This window comes from Hemiscyllium ocellatum, chromosome 29 (assembly GCF_020745735.1).
Source record: "Hemiscyllium ocellatum isolate sHemOce1 chromosome 29, sHemOce1.pat.X.cur, whole genome shotgun sequence".
Classification (NCBI taxonomy): Eukaryota; Metazoa; Chordata; class Chondrichthyes; order Orectolobiformes; family Hemiscylliidae; genus Hemiscyllium; species Hemiscyllium ocellatum.
The window spans coordinates 44,612,021-44,639,327 of NC_083429.1; the positions used below are offsets into that span (position 1 = coordinate 44,612,021).

General features: G+C 42.7%; 1 protein-coding gene across 1 annotated transcript in view; it reads right to left on the reverse strand.

Annotated features, from left to right (window-relative positions):
• The window catches only part of sik2a (salt-inducible kinase 2a), a 148,728-nt gene that overhangs the window by 48,657 nt on the left and 72,764 nt on the right, over positions 1–27,307 (reverse strand). The window lies entirely within an intron of this gene.

Consider the following 27,307-nt stretch of genomic DNA (forward strand, 5'->3'; position numbering starts at 1 on the left):
CGTCGATTTCGCCGCACTTTGGATGCTGCCTGAACTGCTGTGCTCTTCCAGCACCACTAATCCAGAACCTCATGTTTCTGTCAGTCCGAAAATGAAGCAAAGGGAGGAAGATGGGGCCACAGAAGGAATTTCTAATCCACCCCAACACCAGAACCAGCATTTGGAGGGTAATTTGGGATAGGGTCTGCCTACCTGCCTGCCCTCAGCTTCAGAGAGGTGCAGCTTGGTTAAAACCACAGGGGGAGAAAAAGAGACAGTTGTGGGATAAAATAGAAATAAGAATGGCGTCAGGCAAGGATTGAAGAAAAAGAAAACTAAGTGACAAATACTAATACCCTCCCTAAAATATGCTGAAGTCTATCATCCCCCACCTTATGGCGTGGGGCTGCAGGGAGAGAACAGCAGGTTTAAAACAATGCTGCCTCACTGTAATGAGTGTAGAATAATGAGGGACTGAAGGAGGCCATTCAGCCCATCATGCCTCTCTTTAAACAGAACGGCCCAAGTCGTCCCACTTGCCCCACCCAATGATCGCTTGCTATTACAGAAATTAAAGATTGCTAAAAGCAGACATGAAGTCAAAACACAGAATCGAGTCTGAAAAGCATGACATTTGACACAGCAGATTCCAGAACAGCTTCTTTCTCGCTGTTATTAGATTGCTGAACAGAGCTCTCAAATTTAATGTTCATCTTGCTCTTTGTGTACTTGTGCTGCAGCCACAATTTTGTATTCCTTGCTCAACTCCTTGACCCTAATACACTATGATCTGTCTGTAGTGCACACAAAATAAAAAAAACTTTTCAGCGTACCTGAGGGGGGGGAGAGGAGAGAGGGAGAGGAGAGAGAGAGAGAGAGAGAGAGAGAGAGAGAGAAAAGAGAGAGAGAAAAGAGAGAGAAGAGAAAAGAGAGAGAGAGGAGAGAAAAGAGAGAGAGAGGAGAGAAAAGAGAGAGAGAAGAGAAAGAGAGAGAGAAAGAGAAAAGAGAGAGAGAGAAGAGAAAGAGAGAAGAGAGAGAGGAGAGAGAGAGAGAGAAGAGAGAGAGAAAGAGAGAAGAGAGAGAGAGAAGAGAGAGAGAGAGAGAGAGAGAGAGAGAGAGAGAGAGAGAGAAGAAATGGTGTTTTAGGGGAGGCTGGTCATTAACCCTGAAATAAATAATCACATGACAGAGGCAATAGTGAAAGTCCCTTGGCTGTCAACTACTCTGCAGTCTGATTTGTATTTCTCAAGGGAAAGGAAGGACTGGGAATGTAAGGGTAAAACAACAGAAAAGAAACAATCCTACAACCTCCATGGGGCACCCGTGCTTTAAGAAGTCTCTCAACATGCTGTCTGGTTAATTGCACTGAAGAGTTATTACTCATCCCATATGCAGCCGGATGACGCTAATTCAAGCAGGATCTTCCTGACTACAACACAATGTTCCCCGATTCAGATTAAATAGCAGTGATGGGAAATAAATGAAACAGAAAGAAGTTGTCTGAAAGATTTTAAATCACTCCACACTCCCAGAGATTCTATAGCACTAATTTACTGCAAAAGGTCAGGCAGGCACAGAATTGGACAAAGCCACATTAACATTAAGTCACCACTTTGGCCTTGACACTGCGAAAAAAAAGTACGTGAGCAGTTAATGCAGCTTATGCATAAATCCTTTATTCTACCTACTTTACAAAGAATTAACTGGCTTATTTTAAATGGATAAACACCTACATTAAAATAGCAAGGACATGAAGGAAACTCCCTTTGCTGTTCGGAAAAAAAAAGAGGATTCTATTAATAGCCACCCAAATATAATATAGACAAGAAACCGGGTTGATTTGAATGTTGGGATTTGGAGTTTCCACAGACAATGCTACACTTTCGGTACAGCATGCTTATTTAAATCAGATGAGTGAGTTATCAACGCTATTTCAGAGGGTCACTAGTGCAAACCGACTACTGCCCTTGACTAATGCTAAACGATGAAATGCAATGAGTCAAAATTTGGTGTGCAGCAAGCTCCACGAATATGTGGTGCCACTTAATAAGAAATGGTCATTACCAGAGAGTTAGCATGACATGATTTAGGAAGTTATTGGTGTATGCCTAACTACGTCCCTTTCTGCAGTTCTCCTTCCCTTCCACCTTCACATGTTTGAAGCAGACGTGTCACTTGATCATGTGCAAGGAATGATTCATTCAAGGCTATCACTACTTTCAAGTTCCAGATCTTCCAATGCCACAACCTTTGCCTACCTAGAAGGGCAAGGGCAGCAGATGCAGGTTCTGGTGGTGTTCCCATGCAAGATCCCATCCAAACCACTCACCATCCGAACTTGGACCTGTAAAGCCATTCACTTGGTCAAAATCCTGGAACTCCCTCCCTAACAACATAGGTCTACCTACATCCCATGGACTGCAGTGGTTCAGGGTGATACCAGCCTACTCAAGGGTAACTAGGGACAGCCAATTGTTGCAGCTAGCAACACCCATGTCCTGTGTACAGATAAAGCATTTCACCTCTAGCTCTGCAAGCATGACGCACTGGCATCAAGCCTTTCGTGAAGATGTTCATAGATGGAGATTTTGACTTGTCTTTGGACTGGCATTTTTATTTCATTTTTGATACTGATCCTAGAGAGAGAAACTCCAGCAAAAGGATTCAAGGCAAACTGATGACGCAAATTCTTGTTAGTAGAGAATTCCGGATGCCATTGCATTAGACAGGGTGAGGCAAAAGATGTTATACAAGTGTGGCTCCTTTCCATTCTTCCACCTCACCCCTATCTGCAGGAGAACTGGAACGTTTCAAATCAACAGTTTAAGAACAGACAACTAATAGTTGCTTGAATCCCATTTGCATATTGATCAACAGAAACTTAAAGCTGCTTAAGCGTGCACAATAAAAACAATAAACACGGCCAGGACCAAATTATTGGCAGGTTCTAGTGCATCCACCCCCACCTTTGTTTTGTGTGTGGGGTGCAAGTTTACGGTAAGCATCAGACAATCTTTTGTTGCTAGAGCAGTGTTTTAGCTCAAGCTGACGGTTGCAGAGATTCCATTTGGACTGAGCTTGGGTAGTCTCAGTTTTAGAGGGTTTAGGGAATGCACTGATTCTGCAGGAATGGGTAATCTCAGCCAGGAGCTGTAAACTGCTACAGTAAGTAATGCTGCAAGGGTGGGGCTATTGCACATTGTGGGATTGTAACAGAGACAGCATCGAAATCCACAATCTGCAGAGGTTACTTGAAATGAGAGAAAAAAAAGTATTTCACTTCCCCAGGGTTATAATTCTTCACTTTATGAAACACAAAACCTCTCAAAGACAAAAGATTCTATGTGCATTTGGTGTTGCTGTGTGCAGTTGGACGTTAGTGTGGGTGCATTAGTCCAGCACAGTGCTAAGTGTATTGCACCTTTAATGTGGTTAGTGCATGCACCGGCGTGGCTGTGCACATGCATTACGCATAATGATACTCCAAAAAAAAATTCTCTTTTCCATCTTAAATGGGAGGTCTCATTTTTCAAATAATGGGTTCAAGAGGAAGTGGTGGATGCAGGGACAGTCACAATGTTTCATAGACTTTTGGACAAGTACATGAATAGGAAAGGTTTGGAATGCAGGAAGGTGGGACGAGTTTAGTTTGGGGTTATGGTCTGTGGGGAAATGACTCTAAACCCTCCACATCTCTTTAAAGAGAGCCATGGAATCTATGACCTTTTCTGAGACACCAGGTGGGGCTCTGGTTTAACGTCCCATCTAAAAGATAGTACATCGTGCAGCTCAGCACCGTACTGAAGCACCTTTCTTGATCTTTCTGCACTGAAGTCCTGCTGTGAGACTTGAACCCACAATCCTCCGACTCAGAGCAAGAGTGCTACTAGGGGAAGCATGGTGACTCGGTGGTTAGCACTGCTGCCTCACAGTGCCAGGTTCGATTCCAACCTCGGGCGACAGTCTGTGTGGAGTTTACGCCCTCGCCCAGTGTCTGTGTGGGTTTCCTCCCACAATCCAGAGCTGTGCAGGTTAAGTGGACTGGCCATGGGGAGCACAGGGTTACAGGAATAGGATAGGGGGTGGATCTGGATGAGATGCTTTTCAGAGGGTTGGTGCGGACTAGGTGGGATGAATAGCTTGCTTCTGCAGTGTAGCGATTCTATATCTGAGCCACAACTAACACTGAATGCTAAAGCCACTGGAATCAGCAACTGGCTAAAATCATTTCCAATGCTGTTCACGCTGTTTTAAAAAAGCAAAATCTGACTTCTTTACTAAATCATTTTAGAAGTCTTGCTCCTTTGAGACAGCCTAACGATGTTGACTATGATCAGCACTGGTGCTTTGTAATTTTATAAAAGAATTCTGAACTGAAATAGCTGCTGACTTTCAATTGTGCAGTTTGTTCAACTTACTTCAATTATTTTAAATTGGAGAGATTTTCATTTAACATATGAACCACTCATGCTAATATGTGCGTACACTGGAATTCCTGATTTAATTCTTAGGAGATGCTTGGTAGCGTCTTATGATTCCACAATTGCCAGGCTCTGCGGAAAGACAGGGGGCAGTCTGCCCAGCTCCCCACTGTGCTGAATGCAGTTATTGATAAATTAGAAGAACAACTTTTTGGAATGCATAAAAGCAATGAACTGGCAGCTTTAATGGCCTCTGCACCCCTCTCTGTGGAAACCTTTGTGGATTTGGTCATCAACAGGTGAGAAATAAAGAGCTTGTTAACTGCTACGTGAAGTAGAAAATTTTCAAAGCCGTGCAGATGACGCACACAAGCTGTCAACACTGCGGTGTGATTGTCTTCTTACAGCCAGGGGGCTGGTCTGTGCCAGACGGAACCATTTACATCCTGCTGGTTGCATTGCAAAATTTCAGAAAGCTACAGGAAGTTGGTTCTTTCCAGAGTCACCAAGACAGAGGATTTAAAGTGACAGCAACCCTTAAACTGATAGGAACTGCCTTGGCATTCAAGGCAGGTCAACCCACTGTATTTAGGAGATAGAGACGTCTGCAGATGCTGGAGAAGTCAGAGTCGATAAAGTGCTAGAAAGGCACAGCAGGTCAGGAAGCATTTGAGAAGCTAGAGAGTCGATGTTTCAGGATTGACCCGAAACCTTGACTCTATTGCTCCTTAGATGCTGGCTGACCTGCTGTGCTTTTTTAGCACCACACTTTATCAACTCTCAACCCACAGTATTTACATATTTTGTCTGAGGCACACACACTTGGGTTCAACTTCTTTATAATGAAACATCTACCAGGAGATCAGCAGATTGTGAGCTGGTGGATTAAGCTGCATACGAAATAGGAGATAAATAGTCGAGACAAACTGCCCCTGGAATAAAGAAAGATCCATCATCTGGTTAGTGGGTTGGGTTTGGACAAACAAACAGTGGATCAGTGTAAATTATTTCCTCTGCTATCCTCCACCTCCAACATACTCCCTTCCTTTCTCAGTTCAAGTAGCCTCAACTCGGAGGTGGAAAACTTGCCCACTCCAGAGATTTGAAAACAAACGCTTGGCTGATTTTCTATTGCAGTGCGGCCAGAATACTACACTGATACTGTGGATGTTACAGCGAGGTCTGCCCTATTAGGTCAACATAAAAGATCCCATGACAAATACCTGAAGAAGAACTAGTGATCTCTCCTGCTTGTCCCGGTTCATATCAATCAAAGGATCAACATAAAAAAAAACAGATTATCATGGTCAGTTTGACATTTCTGTTTATGAATCCTTGTTGTGCATAAATTAGCCACCACCTATCCCTCTGTTACAAAGTGCTTAATTAGCCATAAAGTGCCTTGAAACATCATGGAGGTCACAAACAATGCTATATAAATATAAGTGCTTGCTTCCAAAATGCCTAGAAGTACCAGTGACCCTCTGAGATATTGCTTTCACGGTCATATCTCGACATATGAATAAGAGACTTGTTTAATCAGGGTTTCGTTACCCGTAAGCCCAATTCTGTTTTTCTGGAAGTATTTTCCAGAGAGCAGGACCAAATAAAACACTGATTTCTTTTAAAATCCCCACCTTGGTCAGACTTGGAAACTTTGACAATAACTTCAGAGCCTACTCCAGTTTGCAACAGCTGCTTCTACACAGACCCACCCTAGGAAGGGATCTTGTCAGCCTGTGGGGATAAGTATTGTACTGCACCTGTGGACTATGTCACTGGGAAGCCTAGTGATGCATTTTTTAAAAACAAAATCTTGTCAAATAGCTCCTTGAAGAGTCATTTGTCATTAAAAAAAACTTGCCCCTCACACCCCTCTGCATCCCAAAGCAGTTTACAACCAGTGAAGCAATTTTGAAGTGCAATTGTGGTTGTGACGTAGAGGAAATGTAGCAGCCCACTTAGACGTAGTAAGCTCTCACAAACAGCAACAACGTCACAAACCACAATCTGCTTGAGGGAAAGTTTTAGCCAGGATCTAGAAGAAAAGCCAGGACTGGGTGTGCATCTTCATTGAACAGTGTCAGTTGGGAAGGGAGCTGACCCTCGTAGACACCAAATAATACCTTAGTTTAAGCTCAGACAGAAATCAAAATTGCTGGAAAAGCTCAGCAGGTGTGGCTGCAACTATGGAGAGAAATCAGAGTTGACGTTTCATGTTGAGCGACCCTTCCTCAGTATAAGGCCTTTTCATAACAGCAGTGCAGCACTCCCTCAACACTGCATTGGAGCGGCAGCCTGTATTTGTCTGTATGCTGAAGGGTCTGAACTATCGGACTCAGAAGCAGGAGTAATACCATTGAGCTAAATCTGTCAGTCAGTGACTAAATCTGGCTGGGCTCTCTCTGATCAGTTGCCATTCTAATGTCAGTACATTAAAACCTTCTGCCCTCTAAGAAAGGTAATATACATGACTTTGGTTCACTCACTAACCCAGTATTGGGTGAAACAGCAATATGCTGTGCTATGATAGAATGGTTAGGTACAGCCTCACAACACTATTAAGTTCTCAATTTCAGCTCCATACTTTGGGAAGGCGCCATAGAGAGATAAAAAGGTTAAAAAGAAAAGAGCAGGAAAACAGTCTGCAGTGGCTACCACGTGTAGTCAGTTCAATGACCAATAGAGGACACCTCAGAGTATAAAACATACTCGGAGCAGGGAATCTGGAGCAGGTATTAATTCAGGAATCTCCGCGGGGCACTTCTGCTTGAAGGAGATTCTCAGCACACTGTCCAAATAATTGCACTGAAGACTCATTACTCATTTCACACGGAGCTAGATGACACTAATTTGTGCAGAACATTCCAGAATACAACACACCAGTCTTCAAAGTGACAAAACGGAAAAATAAATGAAACAGAAAGCAGTTGCTTGGAAGAGTTTTAAAGTCACAGAATGCTCCCAGACGATGGTTAGGGAGGTTAGAAACAGGGTAACGGCTGGAAAGGAAGGGGGAAATTGGAAGAGTCTTGAAAATAGAAATTTGAAAGGGGAGACAAATGACTTCAACAAGATCAGGCTGAGAAAGAGAAGATGGATGGTTAATACTGGGTTAGGCCAGTATTCCTGTCTGTCTCAGAAACAGTCTGTTTAAACGGAGGAAATCAGACAGCAAGGCAACGAAAGTTGCAAACAAAAAGAAAAAAAAAATCGACAGAATGTAGCAGACATCGATAAGCACACATCCTGTTCGGGAAATGAGTTACATCCTGTAATATCACCCCTCCACACTTAGATGGGGTGCAGTACAGATATACTTGAATGAAGTAAATTTTGAGGATAGTTGCCTCAGACTCCCTTTGAGTAATCGAAAGGAGGAGTTTGTGAAACTTCAACTAATAGAATATAGTAGGGGAGAGAAAAATGATTTATTCTGGAGATTGAATCCAGAACAAAAGGTGGCATAGATTTTTGAAATACAATCAAGCCATTCAGGGGCAAACAGGACCCCAGGGTGGGGCACAGTGGTTAGCACTACTGCCTCACAGTGCCAAGGACTCGGTTCGATTCCCACCTCGGGCGAGAGCCTGCATGGAGTTTGCACATTCTCCCAGTGTCTGCGTGGGTTTCCTCTGGGTGCTCCCGGTTTCCTCCCACAATCCGAAGATGTGCAGGTCAGCTGAATTGGCCATGCTAAATTGCCTACACAGTGTTCAGGGGAATTGGTCTAGGTGGGTTACTCTTTGGAAGGTTGGTATGGGCTGAAGGGCCTGTTTCCATACTGTAGGGAATCTAATCTGTAATTCACACAGGTTCTGGAAATCAGGAACCTTCTGAAAAATGTTCTTAGATTGGGTGTCAATTAAAGATATCAAAACAGAGATTGAGAGATGCAAGCTACTAGAGGGAAATGAAATGGAGGTGGGTAATGAGAGTTGAGATACAGATCAGCCCTAACTGAAAAAAGGGATAAAAGGCCTATTCTTGGTCCTAAACTGCATCTGCATTACAGAGTACAAGTACAGGCAAGGTTCCCACTTCAATTCCTATTCAGGGATTACTGTAGGATAGGTGCAGCAGCGATTCCACAGAAATGCCACTATATTTGCATCTAGACACGGAAAAGAGACTGCATTCACTAACACAGGTGGGAAGGAGAGTGGTGAGGATGACACATGGAGTCTACACAGTGATAAACAGGTCAAGGGACTGGGCAAAAACTTCGCAAATGGAATAAAATGTGGGGAAAAAAGTGAGCTTGTGCAGAAAGAATAGAGGAGCTCAATATTATTTAAATGGAGAAAGACTGCTGAAAGCTTTGGAACAGAGGGGGTTCATGCATGAATCACAAAAGTCAAACATCCACATTTAGCAGGTAATGGGCAAACCCTTGATAGGATTGCACTATAGGTCCCCCCCAATAATCAGAGGGAAATTGAGGAACAAACATGTACAGAGATCTCAGATACTTGTAACAATAATAAGGTTGTGATGGTCAGAGATTTTAACTTTGCAAAAAATTAACTGCCATAGTGTTGAGGGCTTGGATGGTGAGGAATTTGTTAGATGTGTTCAAATAATTATTTTTTATCCATATGTAGATACACTTGAGAGAAGGAGCGAAACTTGACCTTCTCTTGGGAAATAAGGCAAGGCAAGTGATTGAAGTGTTAGTGAGTAGCACATTGGGACCAGTGATCATAATTCTATTTGTATTAAAATAGTGACGGAAAAGGATAGGCCTTGTATAAAAGTTAAAATTCTTCACTGGAGTAGGGCACATTTTGATGGCCTGAGACAGGAACTTTCACAAGTTCACAAGGCATTTCAAGTGTACACACATATTAGCTTGAGTGGTTCATATTTTAAATGGAAACCTCTCAGATTTAAAACAACTGAACTCAAAAGTAAGTTGACAAACAGTACAATTGCAAATCAGCAGCTATTTCAGTTCAGAATTCTTTTATAAAATGTCTAAGCACCAGTGTTGTGAGTATTCAACAATGTTAGGTTATCTCAAAAGGAGCAAGACTTCTGAAACGTTTCAATAAAGAGGTGTGATTTTGTTTTTTTAAATGATGAAAGACACAATCACTGCTTGATGATCAGTGTTGGAAAGATTTTCAGTTCGTTGCTGATTTTAGTGGTTTTAGCGTTTCGTGTTAGTTGTGGCTCGCTGTAGGGTGTGTGCGTGTGTCTGTCTCTGTGTGGTGTAAAAACAGAGACCTGATATGACATTAGTACCATCCTCTGCCAGTATTTACTCAGGCCACACAGCCACTGTGTGGGGTCATTCCTTCTGCTAACGCGATGACAAATTCACAATACAACTGACACATTCATCACACCTGGCCCAATGTCACACCATGCCATCCTATTAAAGGTTTACACACCACAGTACTGTAAATTACTAATACCATCAGTATTAGCTGCATTATACCTCACTAGAATACAGGTCATCCCATTATAACATGCGTTTCGTAAGTGAGAATTCGCTGTAACATGACTTACGAACTGGGGACACTGTTTCTAAAGTGCAAACTTTTTAAAAGTGCGGGTCGGCTGTAACACGATTACATCACCAATACTTTAAGTGCTGTTTCTAAAGTGCAATTTTTCTATTAAATGGGGCGGCACAAGAATCATCACGCTATAGAAGAACTATCTGTATAATCTTTCTCAAATGACTTCCACATAGTCGTCATGTATGGCCACATAGACTGTGCATAGAAAACTCCTCTGTATTGAGAGAGCAGCAATCCAACAGCAGCTGTTGTAGTTTTAAGGGGAGTCGGAGCTGTCTACAAACAATGAGTTGAAAGCTTGGCCGAGCTCCAGATGCATATGGAACACTGAGGTCACAGTGACAATGGGGAGGCCTAGGTCAAATGGCTGCATTAAAATCCAGACACTGAACCTCTCCTGTCAAGGCATTGCCTGGACACCAGCTGTTATAAAAAGAGAATATTGAGGAATTAGCAGATTCTTCATTCCAGCTGCTGATGGGTTGGGCAATTTAACAAAAAAGTAGAAAAATCTTAGTTGAAATAATGTGCAGAAAATGGAGGAACTGACCATGACTAACTTTGACAACACCCACGATACTCCAGTCTTGAACAAGGAAAACAACTTGCATTAACCCTGCCCTCTCTTAAACAAGTGATACAAACTCGCAGGTTCATTCAGGTCCATATACCTGACACTTGTGGATCACAGCAGACTGGCCATTGATCATCCCAAAGCCAAGTATAACCTCCCATTTTACCAAAATATTGGCACGTGTACGGTTTCCAGCAAGTGCCTCAGATTGTGATGAGGAGTCAAGAATTCGGGCTAACTTATTTTCTCCTTCAGCTGTCGGTGACCCAGTGACCGGTGTCCTATCCTCCAGAGACTATGAAATAAATCTGAGACACGGTCTATGTGCTTTGAAAATGAAAACTCCTGGGAGATCACAGCAGGAAAGGCAACATTAATGAAGAGAAAGCAAGCCATTGTGGAGTCTAGACATTGCAATCTTTCTTCCCCTAGCGCTCCACTCCCTATTCCCCTCCCCAACCCCTCTATTCGGTATATACTGCCCCCTCCATGTCAGCTCTGAAGAGTCATCTTGACTTCAAACATTATAGCTTGCTTTCTCTCCATGGATGCTGCCTACTGGTTACCCCACTGCATAATGCACGGTACCACAGAGGGAGAAAGCAGTTGGTTTGACAGGTTTGAACTGAGAAGTTGTAAGACTGTTGTCACAAATACCTTCTGAAGCACCTTCCACATTGATTGCCAGCAGTAGCACTGACACCAACTATACCATCCACAAATGGCACTGCTGTAAGGGGCACTTTTGGCATCTTCTGAACTCACCACCTCTACTACTTCAATGCACTAGGACTGCAGAGGCAGCTACCTGCATCTTGAAACGATATTGCTGTTATTGCCCCAAAGACTGTTACTGCTTCAGAAGACAGCTCACCACCTTCAAGAGCAATTAAGGATGTGCAGTTAATGCTGGCTTTGCCAATGACATCCACATCCCTTAAAATTATTAAAGAAAAAAAATGCAGTGAAATATTTCATCAATCAACAGCAGAACAGCGTGGATGTCCAAGTAAACAATTACAGAAAGGTCTACATCCACCATCCAAACACCGAGAGCATACACCGTCAGTATCGTCAGCTACTCGTGTACACTGTACTACAACAAAGGTCACAGTCATTCTCATCCTTTATGCTTAATGAATGCAGCTCATTCCCTTTATTTAGAGTCATAGAGATGTACAGCATGGAAACAGACCCTACAGTCCAACCCGTCTATGCCAACCAGATATCCCAATCCAATCTAGTCCCACCTACCAACACCTGCCCCATCTCCCTCCAAACACTTCCTATTCATATACCCATCCAAATGCCTCTTAGATGTTGCAATTGTACCAGCCTCCACCACATCCTCTGGCAGCTCATTCCATACCCGTACCACCCTCTGCGTGAAAGAGTTGCCCCTTAGGTCTCTTTTATATCTTTCCCCTCTCACCCTAAACCTATGCCCTCTAGTTCTGGACTCCCTGACCCCAGGGAAAAGACTTTGTCTATTTATCCTATCCATGCCCCTCAATTTTGTAAACCTCTATAAGGTCACCCCTCAGCCTCTGACGCTCCAGGGAAAACAGCCCCAGCCTGTTCAGCCTCTCCCTGTAGCTCAGATGCTCCAACCCTGGCAACAGCCTTGTAATCTTTTCTGAAGCCTTTCAAGTTTCACAATATCTTTCTGATGGGAAGGAGACCAGAATTGCATGCAATATTCCAACAGTGGCCTAACCAATATCCTGTACAGCGGCACCATGACCTCCCAACTCCTGTACTCAATATTCTGACCAATGAAGGAAAGCATATCAAACACCTTCTTCACTATCCTATCTACCTGTGACTCCACTTTCAAGGAGCTATGAACCTGCACTCCAAGGTCTCTTTGTTCAGTAACATACCCTTGGATCTTACCATTAAGTATATAAGTCCTGCTAAGATTTGCTTTCCCAAAATGCAGCACCTTGCATTTATCAGAATTAAACTCCATCTGCTACTTCTCAGCCCCACTGGCCCATCTGGTCCAGATCCTGTTGTAATCTGAGGTAACCCTCTTCGCTGTCCACTATACCTCCAATTTTGGTGTCATCTGCAAACTTACTAACTGTACCTCTTATGCTAGCATCCAAATCATTTATGTAAATGACAAAAAGTAGAGGGCCCAGCACCGATCCTTGTGGCACTCCACTGGTCACAGGCCTCCAGTCTGAAAAACAACCCTCCACCACCACCCTCTGTCTTCTACCTTTCAGCCATTTCTGAATCCAAATGGCTAATTCTCCCTGTAGTCCGTGAGATCTAACCTTGCTAATCAGTCTCCCATGGGGAACCTTGTCAAACGCCTTACTGAAGTCCACATAGATCACATCTACTGCTCTGCCCTCAATCTTCTTTGTTACTTCTTATCCTCAGGATGTTGCTGATACAAAAGCCTTACTAGTTATTCTGGCAAATTGATGAGCCTTCTTTTCAAATCACTGAGTCCGTACAGCAGTGGTACAGCTGGCAACATCTTTCAACCTCAAGTGGGCATAAGAAACCTCAACATTGCCACAGCTGTGAAGGAGGTGGAGCTTCTTTGCTAGTATTCAGTCCAGGAATTATACCTCGAGCAGATTATCAGCTTGTGGATCTCTTATTTGTGGAAGCTTTTATGCAAATGGCTGTTGGCACTTCCTACATTATGGCACTGACCATATCTCAAAAGTGCTGAACTGGCTGTGAACTACTTTGGAGGCATTACATAAATGCAGAGCCAGGGATAAGCATGACCAAATCAGGATGGCATGGAACTGCAAGTTATTGGCATTTTTTACTCTGCTCCTCCTACTTGATGGAAGAGGACCTCTGAGTTAGCGCACTGCATTGTGCAGATAGCAATGTAATTAACCATTTAACTTAACAGGTGCTAAAACAACAGAACTGTTACCTTTCACAAAAAGAAATGAGTGACATCAGTAAAAGGTGCTGTATTATGTAAAACAAGGAATTTTACACAAATACATTAGCTAGCATTCACTTCAGCAGCTGCTGAAACTCTTGCTCATGTCAGAAACTACCGTTAGTCTTAACTATTTCTAATCTCCTGGCTGCGCGGCCATCTTAAAATCCTTCCACGACACCACTTCTCACCAATTATGGAAATGCATTCGAAGATATACCCCCGGACTGGCATTTGCAACCCTCCAATTCTTGAGGATTGTTTATCCCCGCTTTCGCCCACTGACCACCATTGGCTCCTTGGTTGCAAGGTCTGAAGTTTCTCCTTGACCTTTTCCACTTTTCAATTTTTCTTTGGTTATGATGTTCTAAACTGAGCTGAAAATGTGTTGCTGGAAAAACGCAGCAGGTCAGGCAGCATCCAAGGAACAGGAAATGGCGAATTTCCTGTTCCTTGGATGCTGCCTGACCTGCTGCGCTTTTAGATTAGATTAGATTACTTACAGTGTGGAAACAGGCCCTTCGGCTCAACAAGTCCACACCAACCCGCCGAAGCGCAACCCACCCATACCCCTACATTTACCCCTTACCTAACACTACGGGCAATTTAGCATGGCCAATTCACCTGACCTGCACATCTTTGGATTGTGGGAGGAAACCGGAGCACCCGGAGGAAACCCACGCAGACACGGGGAGAATGTGCAAACTCCACACAGTTAGTCGCCTGAGTCGGGAATTGAACCCGGGTCTCTGGCGTTGTGAGACAGCAGTGCTAACCACTGTGCCACCGTGTCGCTTTTCCAGCAACCCATTTTCAGCTCTGATCTCCAGCATCTGCAGACCTCACTTTCTCCTCTATGATGTTCTAAACCACTCCTAACCTTCCTTTATGTCAGTTGCTGTCAAGTTTTGTTTAGCAACACTCCTTTGATGGACTTGGGGATTTTTCCGATTGACACCAATATTAATTAAAGAGGCAACTTGTTATTTGCCTCACCATTTATTCCATTCGAAATAAAAGAGGCTACATGCCAAAATAACTGATTTTTAAATTTTAAAAAATCAGTAACCGTGTATTTAGCTGAAGATATAGACACTCAACCTTGTGAGTTTTTTTTTAAAAGAACATGGTAGCACCTGGACTTTGTTAATTGCTGATACATTCTGCCTTTTACTATTCACCCCCGCTTGCCACCCCCCTCCCCAACCACCCAACTTTCTATTTTTAATACTGTTCTTCCTCTGGCCCGACTCCAGACTCGAATTGTAAACTCAAGTGCTCTGAAGCAAACTACAGCTTAGCATTCCAGTCTACTAAATATAAACAAGCATTAAGCCTTGTAAATGAAACAGGGAGAACATTTAGGGTGGCAGATCGAGATATATTGCCTCAGTGCAGTTTACTTTCACAAGGACCATGAGGGGGTCAATAGCACGTAACAATTCATCTCAACATCTCTTAGGCAGTCTCTTCAAAAAAGGTTCACACTACATGTGTGTATACTTGGGGACAACCTGAAGGTTTCTTGGCAGCTAAGCATGTTGGCCAATGAATCACAGGCTCGGAGTGTGTACCCCCTCTGTTTCCCTTTCTTTGCTGTTCTAACAAATACTCAGCATCTGTCGGCTGAGTAGAAAGGATCAAATGCTAGTGGAGCAGTGGATTTTTTTTAATTTCCCGGAGCTGGTCTGAAAGGCCTCCAACATTTTCACAGTCAACATTACAAAACTAAAATAACACACTTGCCTTGCAAACTTTCAGATGTTTCCACAACAATTGTCCTTTTATTCTTGCTAGGTCTGATCATTTTGGAGCCTTAGTGTTCAGAAATTAGGCCCAACTGCATCTATTTATTTATTCATTCTTGGGACGGGTGTGTCTCAGGCAAGGCCAGCATTTATTGACCATCCCCATTCAGTCTTTAACGGGTGGTGAGATTTCTATAACTGAATGGTTTGCCAGCAGTTAAATGTCAGCCATACTGCTGCAGTCTGAAGTCACACATAGGACTAGCCAGATAAGAGCAGCAGATTTCCTTCACCAAGAGACATGGATCCATAGAGATGTACAGCACGGAAACAGACCCTTCGGTCCCACCCATCCATGCGGGCCAGATATCCCTCCCCATTCTCGTCCCACCTGCCAGTACCCAGCCCATATCCCTCCAAACCCTTCCTATTCATATACCCACCCAAATGGCTTTTGAATGTCGCAATTGTACCAGCCTCCACCACTTCCTTTGGCAGCTCATTTCATACACATACCACCCCTGTGTGAAAAAGTTGCCCCTTAGGTCCCTTTTATATCTTTCCCCTCTCACCCTAAACCTCCAGTTCTGGACTCCCCCACCCCAGTGAAAAGACTGTCTATTTATTCTACCCATGCCCCTCAATTTTGTAAACCTAACCAGATGAGCTTTTATGACAAAGACAAACACTGCAGACATTATCAATTTGAAATGTCAAATAACTGAACTGAAGAAACTCAGCAGGTCTAGCAGCATCTGTGAGCAGAGAAAGAGTCAGTATTTTGAGGCCAATATGACTTATTCCATGCTGAAGTCATACTCGAAGTATTTAGTGTTTCTCTCCACACAGATGTTGCTAGACCTGCTGAGTTTCTCTAGTGCTTTGGTTTTTATTTCCCGTTTTTATGATGTTGGTAGTTTCATGATTGTTATGAATGAGAGTTTATCCCATTTGTTTGGTAATTAGAAATTCCTCATGGTGGGGTTTCAACTTATGTCATCAAAGTATCAGTCCTGGTTTCCACATTACATCCCCGCTACCATCCCCATAATACTCCAGGTGGTCAGACGAGGCAGAGAGTGGGCTAATAATGTGTGTGTGTGTGTGTGTGTGTGTGTGTGTGTGTGTGCGCGCGCGCATGTATGTATATGTGTGTGTGTGTGTGTGTGTGTGTATATATATGTATGTATGTATGTATGTGTGTGTGTGTACATGTATGTATGTGTGTGTGTACATGTATGTATGTGTGTGTGTACATGTGTGTGTGTGTGTGTGTGTGTATATGTATATGTGTGTGTGTGTATATGTATGTATGTATGTATGTATGTATGTATGTATGTATGTATGTGTGTGTGTGTGTGTGTGTGTGTGAGACAGAGAAAGGCAATGAGTGTGTGCACCTGTGCGGAGGATAAGGATAGGGAATTGTGGCCCAATAATCCCCTCACTCACCAACTGGAGGACAAAGCAATCAAAATAATACAGACCAGAGAAAAGAGGGAATGAAAACGCCACAAGAGACAACAAAACACCCTCAAACCTTTTAAATCTAATAATGACTCTTCTGGATTGGAATTGAGCTTGGGTAACACTTAATTGTCATTCTACTGAAGGCTTTAAATATTGTTTTTTGTTTTAACCAACCACATTCAAATACAAACGGTGGTATTTCACACAAACCTGTTACTGAGTAGTTACTAAGGAATGATTGGACCCACTTGGTTCCCAGCTGCCCCACGGCAACTTTCAGCTGAGCCTCCACCTACTCTTTGTTGATTTATGCAACAGGGTCAGGTGATGTCAAATATAAAAGCATTGTAGATGTGAATAGTTGCACCCAAATAATGAACAACCGGTCCACCAGCTGAGGCCACAGAGTAGCCAAAATATAGTGGAGCCATAAAATGTGGCAGCTAGATAAAAGCAAACAGTTCATCCCCTTATTGACTGGCCCAGCAAGATTCTACAAGTATAGATGGACTGTTTACAGTCCACAATTGGTAGAAAACTGAACTCAAATACAGATGCAGCTGAGCCCACCTTACCCATCTACAGAGATAGGCTAAGATTCTATCACAGACGCCTCACAGCATGTGATCACTTTGTATTCGCCTTACATACCTAAATTCAATTGCAGTACTTCAGACCTGCTGTTCTTTATTAAATCAAATCTGGTTCCAGACTGGTTTTTGTTTTAATATTATGTTTCCTTCAGAGTTAGATGGTAGCTCACATTTTTTCTGAAGACATGTCCTCTCCTCTGCTGTTGGTTTTCCTGTATATCTCCCACTTAGAGCCTGAACACTGTTCAGCATACACACTGGTAAAGCAACTGACTGCAGCAAGTTAACTCAGTGGATTTGGATTGTGTCCATTGACAAGAAATCAACAACATTGGGTTCAACTTACTGCCTGTTGTAGAACTGTCTAATTTCCATTTTATAGAATGCTGATCCATGATCTCAGATTTACGCTTGAGCAGCAAGTCAATTCCGCATGCTAGATATTTCCTTGGTTCACCATCCCAAGCCACCGGCATTACTGGACATTATGGGTCCGCAAATCAAAGTATGTCTGACGTTTAGATAACCGCAGGGAGACCCAGAGGTCTTGTTACTGTGTTCCATTTTACTGGAATACTTCACATGCCACTAAATGATTTTTCCTTCAGCAGGCATTTAAAAAGTACAGTCTATGCAGGCTATAAACCATCAGATGTAACACGCAGAATTTTTACAAAGCAAATTGCTACAGTCCGGAATGGACAAGAGAGAGATACCAGGGAGAGGGTTTTCAGTCATGCAGTTTGTTCTTCCTGCAGCAAGGAAGATTTGCAGGAGATTTAACATGTGATCAAAACTATATGGGATTTTTGTTCAAGTAATTAAGGAGAAAGAGTCAGTTGGTAATGGCAAGAGGGTCAGTAATCAAAAAGATAAAGACTTAACGAGTTTTGAGAAGATTTGTAGCTTGGGTTGAGGTTCTGGATGTAGGCTTGCTCACTGAGCTGAAAACGTCTGAAAGCGAACCTTCCAGCTCAGTGAGCAAACCACACATCCTTAAAGATTTGAGATAATTGGTAAGAAGATCCAAAGGGGAAAGGTGAGGATTTTTTTTCAAACTAAAAGAAAACTGAACAGTGACTTCTTATGATTTCGAATGCCTGGAAAAGGTGATTCACTAACAGCTTTCACAAAGGGAATTGGAAATAGTCGGGATGGGGGTAGAAAGGAGAGAGAAAAGGGAAAGATTTGGTGGGTTATAGGGGAAAGAAATAGGGAATACTTCAGTAATTCTTTCAAACAATCAAAGGAGACCCCATAGTACAGATGGTAAAGACATAATGAGTCAAATAGAATCATAGAATCGTTTGGTAGTGTAAATTCTATGGCCTCTTTCTGTGCTTAAAGATACAATAAATTATTCTATGGTGAAAGTGTGGAACGTGCACTGGGTGATCCATTTTTGTTTCATGTCTAGTTTTCTTGTTGTCAAGAAAAACAGAACTGCTGAGTCGCTATTCAAGAAGAAGAAAATCGATCTCATTCCCATTGACAAAGCGAACATGTAAATTTGCAGTAGTCAGGGCAAAAAGCTGAAAATGTGTTGCTGGAAAAGCGCAGCAGGTCAGGCAGCATCCAAGGAACAGGAAATTCGACATTTCGGGCATAAGCCCCTTCATCAGGAATGAGGAAAGTGTGTCCAGCAGGAGGAAGAGAGCTTCTTCAAGGAAGGCATCCTTGCAAGAGGATTCGCAGTAGGTTAAAATCTTCGAGGAGAAAGTGAGGTCTGCAGATGCTGGAGATCAGAGCTGAAAATGTGTTGCTGGAAAAGCACAGCAGGTCAGGCAGCATCCAAGGAATAGGAAATTCGACGTTTCGGGCATAAGCCCTTCATCAGGGCAACCATAATATCCACGGAATGTGAAATAACAAGGGTGCCATCTGCTTCAACCTTTGATATAAAACTGACCATCAAAACCAAATACTTTAATCTTTTTGCAGCTATATCACCACACCAACAGGTTGAGTATCACATTTAAATATTTAAATTATTGCTTGCACCTTGCGAGAAAAGCCAGCAAAAGACTGTCTCTGGGGACACTGGAGTCAGCCAGAAAGCAAATGGATATTACAGCAGGCTAAATGTTTGGTTTCCCTCATGTCCATTACTAAAAGGATAGATACCAAAATGTTGTTGTTTTTGTTGAGTCCCTGCATTAGAATAACATTCAATCATATATTCTCATGCAATATACTCCAAGTACTGGATTGGCTATTTAATGTTAGCGAGGAAATTCAGCATTCACCTGCTCAGTTGGGTTCTGCCTGGACCACTCAGCTGCTGATCTCATTACAGCCTTGATCATAATATGAACGAGAGAGAGAGCCGAACTTCAGTGGCAAGATAAGAATGACTACCTTTAACATCAAGGCAATATTTAACAGTATCAAGTCGCTCTAACAAAACTAGTCAATGGGAAAACATTCCACAAAGGACGTGGTTTTTGGAGGTCAATCATCTCAGTCCGAGACATTAATGCAAGAGTTCCTCAGGATAGTATCCTCGGCCCAACTATCTTCAGCTACCTCTATGACCTTGACACCAACATAAGGTCAGAATGGGGCATGTTCACTGATGACTGCACAATGGACAGTAGCATTTGCAACTTCTCAGATACTGGAGCAGCCTATGTCCATATGTAGCAAATCCAGGCTGGGGCTAACAAGTGGCATTTAACACACATACTATATAAAGTGCAAGGCAATTACCATCTCTGACAGGAAAGAATCTAGAAACTGGACACAGCATATAAATACTGACATAAGAGGCTGAAGATTCAGTGAACAACTCATCTCCTGTTTGCACAATCCCGGTCCACGATCTACAAGGCATGAGAATGTACTGCAGTTACCCACCAAGTCTCTGCAGCAGCACCTACCAAACCAGCATCCTCTACCACTTAGAAGGGCAGATGTGTGGAAATACCACCACCTTGCAATCTCCCTTTCATGGCACACAATGTCGTTACTTGGAACTATAATCAGCTCTCCTTCACTGGCACTGGATCAAAAAAGTCAGAACCTTCCTTCCCAAGCAGTATTTTGAGAGTCCCTATACTTGAAGGACTGTAGCAGTTCAAGACAGGTCACCAGCTTCTTTTCTAGGGCAATTAGAGTTGGACAGTAAATGCTGAGTTAACCAGCGATACCACATCCAGCGAACAAATTATGAAAAAAAAAATCAATGCTGGAACCTGAATTTTCCCTTTTCAAACATATTGCAGATGTGCCATGTGGTTGCTAGGCCTTTCAATTTCCACATGGTTCCTTTAAATAAATAATTGTAGCCAAGAAAAAAAAACATTCTTTCACAATTTGTGAATGGAAAAGGGAAACATGCAATTCAAGTAATTTCCTTCTGGCTTATTTAAGGAATGATAAAAAGAGAATGAATTATTGAAGAATTTCAGGAATCAAGTGAAACCGGACTATTTTCAACATTTACTGGTGCAAATCATCACTGAACAGTTTCCCCAATTACGCAAAAAAACAACTTGCATGCGCTGATACATGGAATTTTCACAGTAAATAGAATTCCAACATCCAGAGCAGATGTGTGAAGTGCAGCTCCCCATAAAAACCCTAAAAAACTGAAGGCACACAAAAATGTGGTCAGGACAAATCTACCAGGAGAGATTACCCTGCGTGTTGCAAATCACCAATAAACAGAACAGGCTAAAAGTGAAGTACACAAAACATCTGGATTTATCACGTGTTACTCTGATACAGAACACAAAATCCACGAGGAAAAGCCAGATTCTAGTTTCATGCCAGTAACAGCAAGATTCCTAAATCCAGCTTCATCGAGGTACAAAGGCTAATCCTCTACTGTGTTGGGACGGACCCGTAGGGTCTCGTCTCCACGTGTTCTTTGGAAGGAGAGATCACACCGGCTAGAGTTTGGAGCAAAAACACCGTTTATTACAGAATCAAGACTGGCAAACTATACAACGAATTCAAGAGCATGCAATTCGTTGGAGAAGGCGTTCCCTCTTCCTCTTCGGACCTGGAGCAGTTATACTTCGCGCCTCCTCGAGTTCCCGGTCAGGTTCCCCTCGTTCGGTTCTCTCATTGGTCGGTTCACCTGTCTGTGAAGGGATTAGTGTCACTATTGGCTGCCCCGAGATACCTGTCCAGCTCCTGCTGTGCTGAACAATGGGTAGTCATCCTGGGTTCAGCAGTTTCCGATCTTGTAATTCAAAAGTTTATTGTTTGGAAGGGTTTCCTCATTGCTATGCGTCTGGCTGTCTGGGCGTTCACAATAGTTCTCCATAGTTGAATATACAGGTATTATCATTTAACACAGGACCCGATGGAGTTTGACGTCAGCGGAGGCATTAACAAGTACTTTATCAATTAAGTGTAGTATTGGTGCGATTTACACTATCCGATAGTTACTGGTTTCCTTTATTAACAATGAGATTGTAACAGGATGATCTGAAACTGATGGACATGTTCTAATCCCCAAGGAATGTGGCCTCAGGCAAACAGTCCTGCAGTGGCTGGGTTTACTTTACATGGCTGTGTTTTAGCTGTTACCTGACAATGTCTGCTTTACTAATGGTGCTCCCCTCCCTAGCCCCAATGTAGGTACCCCGATAGCAGATTATCCCCAACAACTGATAGTACAACCATATACTAGACCCAATTTAAAAGTATAATGATCCAAAGGGTGGTCACCTGCCAAGCTGAGGGTAATGGGATTGCAAACAATCAGACCATTGGGCCTGGGCACCTGATTGCTTGGGTTACACAAGGCAATGTTGTTCTCCTTCAAGCATGACTCGATCTGGCTCTGCAACTTGCAGGAGCGTTCAAGTAATAATATGGGTTGGATGGATGTGAAGCAAACCAAATTTGCTGAAATGGATCTCCATTACGTGGAGATTAACTTTAAAATGCCCGACAAGACTATTAATTTTCACCCAACTGCTTCACGGTGGGACACCATTTTCAAGAGCCATGTAGAAACCTCAATCACCATCTGGTCACCACTGATGTTCTTACAGTAAGGAAATCTGCCATCCTTAGCTGGTCTGGCCTGCAAGGTGACTCCAGTTAAACAGCAACACATTTGACTAGTGACTATCCTCAGGCAATGAGGGATGGGCAATAAACACCAGTGAGGCCAGCTATTCCACAAAAAAAATCAAAAAAAAAGCAACAAAAAACAAACAAACTTTGAGAAACAGTATGAATGGAAAAGCAATTAGAATCCATAAGATTGGTATGTGACTTTATTTTCTACCCTCTAGTTTGCTGCCCTACCCGCTGCAGGCAGCTAACTTATCCTGAAGTTATGGTAACATAGTCATTGGGAACGCTGTAGGTTATATCCCTAAGCTCTTATTGTAAATTTAAGTGTTCAAGACATAGCAAATTAAAACCACTTTCCCCAACCCTACAAATCATCGGTGATCTAGTAATCTCCTTTAGGGGGAATCATGAATAAAACTTGAACTGTTCTAGACTACTCGGCCCAACAAGTCCACACCGACTCGCAGAAGCGCAACCCACCCAGACCCATTCCCATACATTTACCTCTTCACCTAACATTACAGTCAATTTAGCATGGCCAATTCACCTAACCTGCACATTTTTGGACTGTGGGAGGAAACCGGAGCACCCGGACGAAACCCACGCAGACACGGGGAGAATGTGCAAACTACACACAGCTAGTCAGTCGCCTGAGGCGGGAATTGAACCCGGGTCTCTGGTGCTGTGAGGCAGCAGTGCTAACCACTGTGCCACCGTGCCGCCCACTTGTCAAAAGCTTTAGGGAGGCACCTTTACATCTCCATTAAATTTTACATCCATTTAGCTCTCACTGAAATGCTACCTTTCCCACTCAAGCCCTCTACACAGTAGGAATTCTACATTCTAACCACTCTCTGCATATGAATGTTGCGCCCAATTTCCTATTGGGCATTTTTGTGACTTTTATATTTATGACCCTTTTAATCCTGTAACAAATTGAGTTCTATGTATGAGCTGACAGAACTGTCTCCCAGAGTTTCTACTGCAATGAACTCAATGCCTGAAGTTCTTGTGAAAAGTTACAGGTTTAATCATTGGCATCACATGTAACTGATAGTGCCACAGATAAAACGCTGTTCACAGATTTCCCTCGCGGATCAGACATTTCAGCTGGTGGTGTCAAGCATTCAGAAGCTGAAGCACTTATTTTTATCTGGCTGTCGCTTCCTTACTAATTTACTTTGACATTGGGCTACCAGAGTCCATTTCTTCCGGCCTGTCAGCAGCTGCCTCAGCTCTGAATGCTTTCACCAGCAAGCGCCAAGCAGCTCAGAGCTGGGAACACAGGAACTGATTTACAACTCCAAGCTTCATCAGCTGAATTAAGCCAACAATGTGTAATTACATTTACTGCAATACACGTTATGTGACACACCAGAATTTATTTAGATTTGGTTCAGTGGATAACATGAAAGAGGTCACTTTAAGTCAACTTGCCATGGTTCGTATTGCTCCATAACCAAGCAACATCTCAACATCCACTGTAACCTCCGCACACAATCACACAGTCTGACATACAAGATCATTTTGAGACTCATCAAGGCTTTGGACAATGGCCCTCTTCTTAATAAATAAGGCTGAAAGAATGGAAGCCGACAAGGATAATAAACAAACGGTTCAAATGTCAAGAGATATTCTCAACGGTTGACTCCCACTCTCTCCCAGTCGTTCACTCCCCCGCTCCACTAAAGGCGGTGATTCATGCCTGAGGAATGATTTCTCAGGCACTAGTACTCTCCAGGCATCACATTCATAGTTGACAGTTAAGTACGTGACATCCTACACTGTAACAGCAACTACACTTCAAACAAACATACTTCATTGTCCATCTGTCTTGGAAAATTCAAACATCATGAAATGCAACACACAAGTGGAAATCCTTTTTTCCTTCATTTGACCTTTCAGCGCCAAAGCTGAGGCACCCCTCCTTATTCAAAGGTCACAGCAATAAATCAAACCTGGGAATAGTCATTGAATTTTCCCTCCTTTGGTCATTTAACAGTCAAACTTTAAAGTATTTGTGGAAGTTTCAAATATCACGACACCAGGGTCTCGGTTACGTGAGGCACTAAGGGTGGCACAGGGATGCTGGTTTTGCACATTGTAACAGGCAGTTCAGTATGAGCTATTTGTCCCGAAAGTTTATTGAGAGCCTGTGGAGATGACAAAGTCCATGTGGAAGCTCCTGGTTCACATGGGGACCAGAGTTGTGAAAACTTCAAATATGTGAATCCCACCACCAAACCTACTTCAGAGATGAGCACTAGAATCCATCAGTGGTTGGCTTGTGACAGGTGAACTAGCATAAAGAATGGTATAATGGTAAATTCAGATGTTGGTATACTCTCCATCATCTCTCAGGGGGTCTGGTGTGTGCTCCATCCTGCAGAGAGAATTTTGATTTTTTTGTCGACAACTGGTGTTCTGGATCTCTGCAGAATTATTTCATAGCATACTTGCCACATCATAAAAGATAAATTTCCATTAATAGAGCACCTTTCACACCCAAACACTCCCAAAGCCAATTCAAGTACATTTTTTAATGTAGCCATTATTGTAAAAGGAACAGCTAATTTGCATATAGCAAGCTCCTACGATCTACAGTAAGGCAATAGTCATTAGTTAATCTATTTCAAATATTAGTTAAGCCAGAGGGTTGAGATTTCTTGCAAGGCTTCTAACTGGTAATGTGGGACCTTTAGTCTTCCAACTGAGGGGGTTGTAATTTTATACTGTGCTATTAAGACACACAAGGCAGAGTACTGTGGGTTTTTCCAGTGAACAGCTGAGTCAATAAGGCAAGGAAGGACTTTGTTTTTCCAAAAACACTTTATTCATAAAATTTGTAAAACATTTGACTGAAACATTGTGAAAGTTCCAAGAAAATTAAAATTGTCCCCCATGCAGCAGGTCCCACTCTGTACGATTGCAATAGTCTTTCATATTTATAAAATATATTCAAGGTCAGATGCACAGCCTGATGGCAAAACATTTTATTAGTTATTTCAGAAAGAGCAAAAAAAAATGTTCCTCAGTAGATAACAATCCAATTTGGATCTGCCTCAATACATTTGACTTACAACTTGGGTCAATGGCTAAGGAGTGGCAGATAGAGTTTAATTTGGATAGAGAGAGCTTGGGACAGCTTAACGATTGGGAGAGAGTGGGAGTCAACCGTTGAGAATATCTCCTGACATTTGAACCGTTTGTTTATTATCCTTGTCGGCTTCCATTCTTTCAGCCTTATTTATTAAGAAGAGAGCCATTCTCCAAAGCCTTGATGAGTCTCAAAGTGATCTTGTATGTCAGACTGTGTGATTGTGTGCGGAGGTTACAGTGGATGTTGAGATGTTGCTTGGTTATGGAGCAATACGAACCATGGCAAGTTGACTTAAAGTGACCTCTTCCATGTTATCCACTGAACCAAATCTAAATAAATTCTGGTGTGTCACATAACGTGTATTGCAGTAAATGTATTAGAGCTTGGTGAAACAAACAAGGGAAGTGGTGGATGGGAGTACAGACACAATATTTAAAACACATTTGGATAAGTTCATGATTAGGAAAGATTTGGACAGATATGGGCCAAACGTAGGCAAGCGGGACCCGTGTAGTTTGCGAAAACGGTCAGCATGAACTGGTCAGATCCAAGTGTCTGCTGCCGCACTGCATGACTTTCTGAATCTAATAACAGATTCGTTACAAGGCATTCTTCCTACTACACTTTCCAGTACTCTTGATGGATTATGACTGAAAAAGGTCCAAAGGCAGCAACTGGAGACGAGGAAGGACAACTGAAAGGACACTCACTAACAGAGTGACAGGCCAACAGAGAATCCTTCTCACATTACAATGTGCCCATGTGGTAACACATTCCACAATCTCATCACTCTGAGCAAAGTCTTGCAGAATTCCCAGTTGGTTTTATTAATGATTTTAAATGTAGGGTGCCTTGCTTTGATATCCTCTAGAATGGCAAGTATCTTCATTATACCAACCCAGACATCTTCTTAACTTTAAATACCTTAATTAGAAAAGGTAGAGACAACCCTAGCCTTATCTGTCAATGCAGATAAATTAAGAGCTGTGCAGGGTAGAACAAAGGGAGGCAAAGAAAGGAGAATGACAGTGGTCATCCCAGAGCTAAAACTTTCAAGTTTTGCAAGGGATATGTGGGAGTCTCCCATTTGCTGCTGTGTTGGCAATCCTTGATAAAGAACCTTTTTCACAAATAATATTTCAACACACTTCACAAGATGGGCACAAGGAAAAGGAATATGCTGAACAAAAGGAAGGGTAGAGTTTTCCTTTCTTTGGAAGTGGGGGTGAGACATGAGCAAGAAGGGAGAAAAATTAAGTGAGTTGGTCCTGAGCATATACTGGCCTGCTTCTCACCAATTAATTGACATTATTTGAAACAACAATCAACATTTTGGTGAGAAGGTCCATTAGGGACATTCTCAGCCTGTTAGCAGCTATCACATTGAAATGGGAATTAATGGTCACTTAAGGTCCTGAATGTGCAATTTGTCTGACTAAAAGAAAGATAGTGACTGATTTCCTAAACGGGAAACCAGTGAGATCCATCTGGCATATTGGAATGAGGGTCTCCAACTGTCCCAATCTGAGGGCAATTGGAAACTTGGGTGGAGTGGGTAGGTGGTAGGTGACAGGCCAAGGGGTTGGTCTCTGAGGCCACCCTCCTGACCTTGCATCACATTCCCTCGTCTCTGTCTGCCAATAGCTCCATCTAATCAAGATGGAAAAAACTCCGTGGGGGGACCCAGTGGTGAAAAAGGGGAGTAGGCCTCAAAGCAGGACCAATGCCCACCTTCCACCGAATGGGCAACAACTTCTGGTGACCTGGGAAGCCAGAATCCTGGCCTGCAATAGGTCAAGAAACTGGCCCAATGATCACCTATCAGCATTGAAAAAACTGATTGGTGAGCAACAGAGCGTGCTGGCTCAGCAGTGGGAGTGGGATTGTTGTCACCTCCTAACAGAGCCACTAGCACACAGACTAAAAATGGGAAG